The following is a 9,663-nucleotide window of genomic DNA, read 5'->3' as shown; positions in this document are numbered from 1 at the left end:
ATCCTGGTTTGACGTCACAAACACACCCAGCGTTCGCCCAGACACTCCCCCGTTTCTCCAGCAACTCCCGCTTTTTTTCCCGAAACGCCTCAGTTTTTTCGCACACTCCCATAAAATGGCCAGTTTCCGCCCAGAAACACCCACTTCCTGTCAATCACACTCCGATCACCAGAACGATGAAAAATCTTCGTTAAGCCGTGAGTAAAATACCAAACTTTTGTGCTAATTTACTTGGTGCAGGCGCACTGCGAAGATTGCGCATGCGCAGTTTGCGACTAATCGCTCCGATGCGAAAAAAACTAACGAGCGAACAACTCAGAATGAGGGCCAATATGTAGATTTTTCATTCCCTAATGGAAAACCAATTATGTTATGGTACAAATGTTATATTCTCTTTTTTGGCCTAGTTCACAAAATGAATTAGTAACATGTAGTGTTTTTTACTGAGAAACATTATTTGTGGCTTAAAATATGCACATATAAATTAAGTATATAGTTTTATTGATGTCAATACATTGTATATTGTGGATTAAATTTAAATATTAAGGTATTGTTTTTTTAAAACAGCAATGCAGCTCCAGTAGTCAGGTGGAAGGCACCTGCTGAAAAGAGATCTTAATGCCATCAAGAAGATCTTGCTGGTAAATCCTAAGTGAAAATAAAACATATTGGTGGTCATTCCGAGTTGTTCGCTCGCAAGGCGATTTTAGCAGAGTTGCTCACGCTAAGCCGCCGCCTACTGGGTGTGAATCTTAGCATCTTAAAATTGCGAACAATGTATTCGCAATATTGCGATTACAAACTTCGTAGCAGTTTCAGAGTAGCTTCAGACTTACTCGGCATCTGCGATCAGTTCAGTGCTTGTCGTTCCTGGTTTGACGTCACAAACACACCCAGCGTTCGCCCAGACACTCCCCCGTTTCTCCAGCCACTCCTGCGTTTTTTCCGGAAACGGTAGCGTTTTTTCCCACACACCCATAAAACGGCCTGTTTCCGCCCAGTAACACCCATTTCCTGTCAATCACACTACGATCGCCTGAGCGATGAAAAAGCCGTGAGTAAAAATACTACCTTCATAGCAAAATGACTTGGCGCAGTCGCAGTGCGGACATTGCGCATGCGCACTAAGCGGAAAATCGATGCGATGCGATGAAAATTACCGAGCGAATGACTCGGAATGACCACCATTATTGTATTTACTATGGTGGTAATTCCAAGTTGTTCGCTCGCAAGGCGATTTTAGCAGAGTTGCTCACGCTAAGCCACCGCCTACTGGGAGTGAATCTTAGCATCTTAAAATTGCGAACGATGTATTCGCAATATTGCGATTACAAACTTCTTAGCAGTTTCAGAGTAGCTTCAGACTTACTCGGCATCTGCGATCAGTTCAGTGCTTGTCATTCCTGGTTTGACGTCACAAACACACCCAGCGTTCGCCCAGACACTCCCCCATTTCTCCAGCCACTCCTGTGTTTTTTCCGGAAACGGTAGCGTTTTTTCCCACACGCCCATAAAACGGCCTGTTTCCGCCCAGTAACACCCATTTCCTGTCAATCACACTACGATCACCTGAGCGATGAAACAGCCGTGAGTAAAAATACTACCTTCATAGCAAAATTACTTGGCACAGTCGCAGTGCGGACATTGCGCATGCGCACTAAGCGGAAAATCGATGCGATGAAAATTACCGAGCGAACGACTCGGAATGACCACCTATGTGGGTTATTCAGAGTTGTTAGCAAACCAAAAATGTTAGCAATTAGGCAAAACCATGTTGCACTGGAGATAGGGCAGATGTAACATGTGCACAGAAAGTTAGAATTGGGTGGGGTGTGTTCCAACTAATATCTAAATTGCAGGGTAAAAAAGCAGACATGTTTCATCTGCCCCACCTGCAGTGCAACATGTTTTTTCCAGCTTAGAACTTTTTTGGTTTTCTAACAACTCTGAATAACCCCCTATGTGTGTTTTTGTGGTCTCCAAAATCTGTATTAATGTCTTACACCATTTGTTACCCTATTTTGCTTTGTATTTGCAAAAAAAAGTTTTAAACAATTTGATATTGTTTCATAATGTATATGTGTTTTTAAAAATGACTACAAAAGTATTTTTGAATCACAAAGCAAAAAAAAAAAGTACACAGTAAATACTTAAGTGATTTTTGCTTTCATATCTAAGACTAAGCAAAATTAAGATAAATAAATCTCCTTGGCCTATATTTAATAATATTCGTGTTTGAGTCGGTTTGTGTAGTGTTTAAACTCGTTTAGTATCGGGTGCATTTTCATGCAACTTTTTGAAACTATATATGCCAAGTTACGAAGCAGTCGACTTTATGCTTTTCGTGTTTTCCGATGTCGATGCCAGTCGGTTTTTTTTTTGGCACATTTACGGACGTCATTGTCGTTTGCGTACGTGTTTTTTTTATTATTTTCAGTGTTTTTTTCTATGTAAAACGCGGCCGCATTTTTACTTTTAGTTTCATTTTTCATCCCCGTTCGTGATCGGTTGTGTTTCAGATGTAGGAGTGTCTGTGCGAACCATATAAATACGCCCCAAACCGGCCGCACCTCGTGAGTTTAGTTAGTGGTGAGGAGGGAGGTTGTGCTGTGGAGTTTGGTGAGTAGTTGGTTTGGTGAGGAGTGTTGTTTGCGATTTCTGAGTGTAGTATTGTGTTTGAAAGTAGTCTTGTCATTCTTGTAGTCTTGGTTTTTTTTTTGGTTTTGTCTCATTTTTTGTCCCAGTTTTTTTCCTTTATAGTCCCTTGTCAGTGTTTGTGTGTGTGTGTGTGTGTGTGTGTGTGTGTGTGTGTGTGTGTGTGTGAGTTGTGCAGTGGTAGTGGAGGAGGTTTTTTTTTTCTGTGTTAAGTGTTTAGACACACAATTATGTGTGACTCAGAGGTGGGTGAGGTGGCTGAGGTGAGTGAGGTGGAGGGTGTGAGTGAGAGGGAGGAGGATGGTCAGGTGGAGGAGGTGAGTGAGAGTGAGGTTAGTGAGGTGGAGGAGGTGGGTGAGGTTGCTGCAGCAGCCTCAAGTGACAGTGATAGTGACAGTCAGACAGCTCCGCAGCCACGCACCACTACTAAGACTGGGCGGAATGTCAAGTTTAGTTATGCAGAAAATGTGGCATTGGTGTAGGAGCTGATGAAGTTTCAGCGGCAGCTATTTAGGCCTGAGTCCGCCAAGGTGCCAACACGGAAGAAGACGGTGTTGTGGGCGAAAGTTGTTGTTGCTGTTAATAGTGAGGGTGTGGTCAAGCGGACGGAGGACACGTTCCGCAAACGGTACTATGACATAAAGCGACGTGTCAAGTCCAAAATGGCCAAGGAGGCGAAGTCGGCGCGAAAAAACGGTGGAGGCCAGCCCTTTATTGCAAGATATCTGGACTATGAGGAGCCCATGTGTAGTGTAATACCTCCAGAAGTAGTGTCTGCAACCCATGTTGGGGATTCCGATCGGCCCAGGAAGAATGGTGAGCATGTGTATTTGCCTTAACATTCTATGACATAACTTCTGGGTTTTTAAAAAAAAATTAAAAATGTGTGTCATGTGACGTTGCATATTGGCCCTCATTCCGAGTTGTTCGCTCGCAAGCTGCTTTTAGCAGCATTGCACACGCTAAGCCGCCGCCCTCTGGGAGTGAATCTTAGCTTCTTAAAATTGCGAACGAAAGATTCTCAAAATTGCGATTAGACCTCTCTTAACAGTTTCTGAGTAGCTCCAGACTTACTCGGCATCTGCGATCAGTTCAGTGCTTGTCGTTCCTGGTTTGACGTCACAAACACACCCAGCGTTCGCCCAGACACTCCCCCGTTTCTCCAGCCACTCCCGCATTTTTCCCAGAAACTGTAGCGTTTTTTCATACACCCATAAAACGGTCAGTTTCCGCCCAGAAACACCCACTTCCTGTCAATCACATTACGATCACCAGAACGATAAAAAAGCGGTGAGTAAAAATCCTAACTGCATAGCAAATTTACTTGGCGCAGTCGCACTGCGGACATTGCGCATGCGCGTTAGCAATTGATCGCTCTGTTGCGAAAAAAAAACAACGAGCGATCAACTCTGAATGACCCCCAGTACTCCCATCTTCAAGTGTGTGTAAGCAAATACATTGTTTTGAGTAATGTTTTATACAAAAGCCAATGTAACATATTACTTTATTGTTTGACATGTTGTTGTTGTTTCATTACATTTTCCATGTGTAGTTTGGACTTGGTGTGTAATTGAATTGTCCAGCAATAATGTTTTACTTTTGCACATTTAACAGTTTTAAAGTTTGACTATGTTTTTTTATTTTGGTTATCCATGTGCAATGTTGCCAAAACAGTGGTTGTCATGTTAGAGGCTGGAGTAGTGCAAAGTGGCTTTGAAGCCATTTACATGTATAATTTCATTAGTACTGAATGTAATATTGTTTAAGACAAACCCACTATTTGTTTGTTCAGTTTGAGTCTGTATTTGTACCCTGACACAACACTGCAGACTTAGTTACCTTACTTTTTTTTATTTATTTTTATTTTTTGGGTGTTTTTTTTTGTTGGCTCATATTGTGGTAATGTGTGTTTGGAGTACCACATCACATAGCTATTTCTATATTGCAAATGTAATTTTTTTACTTTCGTTACAAAATGAAGATGTGTGTGTTTTGCCTTCTTAGTGTATGTATTTGTAACTGTGTCCTATGTCTGTGTCGTGTACATGATTCCCTGTTTTGCACTTTTTATAGTGCATATGGCTATTGGACAATGTTTTATGTTTTATGTTGTTGTTTTTTGGTTTAAGGTCATTATGTTTTGAGTCATAAAAAAACATACATTTTTTAATCGATTTAATGTTTAAAAGCATAATGGGTGGATGTATCAATAATAGCATGAATACATGAGTTATGTTATTTGTTTCTTGATTTACAGTGTTGGCAAAAAGCAGTACTGGTCGTCCTACAGTAACTCCCATGACATCTGATGATGATGATGCACCGGAAGCAGGTAAAGTGTCCATTGTAGTATAGGTTATGTTTGTAAAGGAATGACCATAACAAAATGTCACTTTCAATACTAGGTCCATCAAAAGAAGTCTTGAGCAGCAGAAGGCGGACTTCTGTAACACACCACAAAATGAAAAATGTTGCAGGAAAAAAGCAAGGTCTGATGTCCAGGACCCACCACAGCAGGCTAACCCACCACGAAGATTATCGACAGTATGTTCGGTCCCCCCACTTCAAATTTTGGACACACCTCCAAGACGCCAACCACACTCCCATCATCTTGATTGTGAGTAACAAACTGAAATAAAATAAATAAATGTCAGATCTTAATAATCCATTTACTTAAACGCATTAAGGGGTCTATTCATGCAGCAGTGAAAAGCCTTGTTTTGCGTTAAACCGGGCTTTTCTCTGCCGACTGCAATTCACAGAGCAGGTTACCGTGGAGAAGTCTCTGACTTCTCCAGCGGTACCACCGCTCTGTGCCTGAATCACATCACCATACCTTTGTATGGTGAGTTCGATTCATGAAGGTGCAGAAAGCTCTGCTTTCCGCTTCTCCATGATGTTCAGTTTTGCCATCTCAGGACGGCGTAACCTGAACTGTGGTGCGGAGACGTCAGGGAAGCTCAGCTGCTCGGCACCTTATGCTGGCTCCGCCCCCGACCTCCCAGCAACCACTGCGGCCTGCTGGGAGGTCATCAAGCTGTGCATGTGCAAAGGGACCAGACGCTGGACTCCGCGCATCGCAGGGAGGGACTGCTGGAGAACACCTCACCGCAGGAGCCCCAGACAGCGCAGCGCATCATCGGAAGGGTGAGTATACATGAATTGCTACTTATTACAGCTATAAATTGCATCGAAGAGATGCGATGTATAGTGATAAGTAGTAATTCTGTTTTCATTTTCTTTATGAATAGACCCCTTAGTCAAAACCCATAAAAATCTCAAATACTTACCGAAGTCAGTAAAACATGAAATGGAATCCTAGCAAAATGGCCATGTCCACATCCAGTAAAGATATGTATGTCCACTTCAGCCATACAGTAGCTGCAAGATGCTGCAACATACACTCATGTGTAAGCTTGGCAAATAGTAAGGTTGTTTTAATCATTTTCACATGTGTGTTTGACCTAACATTGCCAAATCCATACAAAAAAATTACTATATTTTTGTTTGAGACACTATAAGGCTACACATTATGGATTACATTGTTTTTTTATGGTGGAATATGTTTGATCTACCATACAACTCATGGGTTTGCTTTCAGAATGAAGTAACCAGACACATTTGCCACAAACAGGCATATGTATGTATTTAAGTTATGAGTGATGATGTTGCTATGCAGGATATCTGAAAGCACCAGTCAATGACATGTGTTCCATGTTTAATGCTTTGTTATAATTTCTCAAACATATGGATAACTAACGGTTACATGTTTATAATTTCAGCTTCTAGTCCTAGTACCAGCATCCCTACGCAACACCAGCAACACAGTGACATGGATAAGACAATCGTGTTAGAATTTCAGCCATTAAGCCAAGGAATCAGCCCCCCCGCACCTGTTAGTACTCCACCACAGCATAGCACACCACCACCACCACAACACAGCCCAACAACACCAGTAACACAAGGCCCTGATCACGTGTTTTGGAGAATTTGGGCTAGACAGTAGGCCACTAATGAAGATTGCCTGCGTAGGCAGACACAAATGTTTGCAAGCCTACCATCTCACCTCAGAAGTATCAGTAGAAATATGAGTAGACAAAATGAACAAATCACGAGAATTGGTAATACCATGGAAATCATGCATGCAGACATTACACATGTCATGGGCAACTTACAGTGCATAATGGAAGAATAGCACAGACAACAGCAAAGCTATATCAACATTTTAGAAAACAATCAAAAGATCAATGAATCTATCTCCAGAATTATAGACAATCAAAATGCTGCAACACGTGAACTCAATGCCACCCTCACTAATCTCAATGAAACACTCAGATCCCTACACCAAATGCAACTAAGCAGCAGTTCTGGTGTGACTACTCCAATTCTAACGCCAGTGTCATCACCACCAAGTTGCTCAACCAGAGCACGCCAACATGACACTGGTAAAGGCAAAGGCCAGGACAAGCAGCCACCCAAAAAAAGTTACCATATAAAACCCAACGTTTTCTTTAAAGAGAAGTAAAATTAAAAAATTAGTAAGTGTATGTTTGTCAGAATAGATATAACACTTGACAATTTGCACAACATCATGAATTATTACTGGTAAAAACAACAACAGGAAATTTGTACACACATTTATTCTTTACCATCTTTGTAATTTTTTGGAGGAGGAAAATGTTGTTTGAGCTACACATAGATGTTAGCATGCAGTAACCATACCACTTGATTTTTTTCTAATCATTACTCTTTCTAGATTCCAATCATTCTTATATCCTGCAGACACAATACTTTGCAGCCAGGCAGAAAGTCTTTTGCATGAAGAAACCAGACCACTTGATTTTTTTCTAATCATTACTCTTTCTAGATTTCAATCATTCTTATATCATGCATACACAATAATTGCCAGCCAGCCAGATTCTTCCATGACCAATGCAACTTAGAATGTGAATTAAAACTGTTTTACATTTCTTCTGTAGACCACTTTACAAGAAAAACACAATAGAGTTGTGTAAAAGTGTCCTAATATGTTGGGGTACAAATCTTTAATTTCAGGGGCAAAATGAATGACATTATTGTTGTGCCATGTTTGTGTGTGTTAAAAATGAGTAATCATATTAAAAAACATGAGGCAGAACACAACAAAATGTGAAATATTTTAAAGTTTTACACTAATGTGTATAATAATGGATATATGTTGAAAAATGTGTATTGACTTACAAATCTCCAACGTTTACTCCAGCAAACATAAGGCAATAAATTATTTTGCAAGAGACAAGTTTGTGTCCCTTTTATAGGCATCCTCATTCAGGTGTGAGTGATTTGTTAGTTGCAACACATGTAAACACGCCTGAAAAAAGCAGGTCTAATTTCTTGCCGCTTTTTTTAACGAATCACAAAAAAATATGACTGCAATTGAGCACTCAGAGACTAACACCCAAATACGAATGAATAGTGAATACCCGTGTTGTATGAAATAACAGCTGCGTTTGACCGATGGTCTATTCATTCGTATTTTTGGACTTTGTCATTCAAACCATTACGAGTAGCCCAAACACTGCCGAGATTTGTGCCTAGTGAATTACCGTGTTGGGACTTAGAAAAAAAAGCACAAATCGGACAAACTCGGATTAGTAAATATAGGCCCTGGTCTGGATTGACTTCATCAAAGGGTCCTTTTGGAGCCTAACTCAGAACTTGCAAAGCCTTTAGATTTGATTTTCTATTATTAAATTACAACAGGAATGGTACCAAAGGACTGGCTTATAGCAGAGGTAGTGTCAATATTTAAAAAGGGGATTAAACTCATCCTGGTAACTATAGACTGTTAAATTTGACATCTATTGTGGGGAAAATATTGGAAGGCATAATAATGGTTAGCATACAGGAGTACTTGGAAACTGCCAAGGTTATTAGTAGGAACCAGCTTGGATTTGTGAGGGACAGGTCATGTCAAACTAACTTAATTACTGTAGCTTCTATGAGAAAGTAAGCAATAATCTTTATCAGTGGAAAGCAGTCGATGTGGTCTACATAGATTTTGCTAAAGCCTTCAACACAGTGCCTCACATGAGGCTGATTTTCCAATTAAGAGAGCTTGGTCTAAGAAACACTCTTTGTACTTGGGTAAGTAATTGGTTGGATAACGGAACAGTGAGTGGTGGTTAATGGGATGTTTTCCAACTGGGCCTCAGTATTCAGTGGAACAGGGCAGGCTCCAGTTCTACTAGCACCCTGAGCGCCCCCCCCTCCCATCCTCTATGCGCGTGCCTGTGGCGCACGCGCTCTTGGAAAAGTGAATGTGGCCTCCTGGAAAAGTGCCCGTGGCCTCATAACTTCATATAATCAAACTATAAATAAATATATTTTCACACCCCCTCTACGCAAACAATTAGCAGCCTTACACATAACAGCCACAGTAGTGTTCCTTACACACAATGTCTCCAGTATAGTGTCAGATACACATAATGTCTCCAGTATAGTGCCAGATACACATAATGTGCAGTGCCAGATAGACATGATATGCCCCCCAGCAGTGCCAGCTACACATGGCATGCCCCGCAGCAGTTCCAGTTACACATGACATGCCCCGCAGCAGTGCCAGCTACACATGACATGCCCCACAGCAGTGCAAGCTACACATGATAGTGTTCACTTTTTAGGGCAGGGTGCTGATCACAAGGAGGGAACATTTTTAAGTTAGAAGGGCAAAATGATGTACATATTGTAATGCTTGGTGCTCCCCTACCTACATGCCAAAGCATGGACAGTACAAAAATTTAGGGGCACTGTTTCGTGGAGAAGGGGTGTGGCCATATAATAGTGGCAATTCGCATTACACCTCACAGTAGTGCAGATAATACACATTGCACCAGGTAGAACCTCCTATACACACTGCGCCAGGCAGACAATGTTAGACACTTTGCGACAGGCAGAGCACGTTAGACACTTTGCGCCAGGCAGAGCACGTTAGACACTTTGCGCCAGGCAGAGCACTTTAGACACTTT

The sequence above is a fragment of the Pseudophryne corroboree genome, chromosome 7 (assembly GCF_028390025.1).
Source record: "Pseudophryne corroboree isolate aPseCor3 chromosome 7, aPseCor3.hap2, whole genome shotgun sequence".
NCBI lineage: Eukaryota > Metazoa > Chordata > Amphibia > Anura > Myobatrachidae > Pseudophryne > Pseudophryne corroboree.
This window is presented reverse-complemented; position numbering follows the sequence as displayed.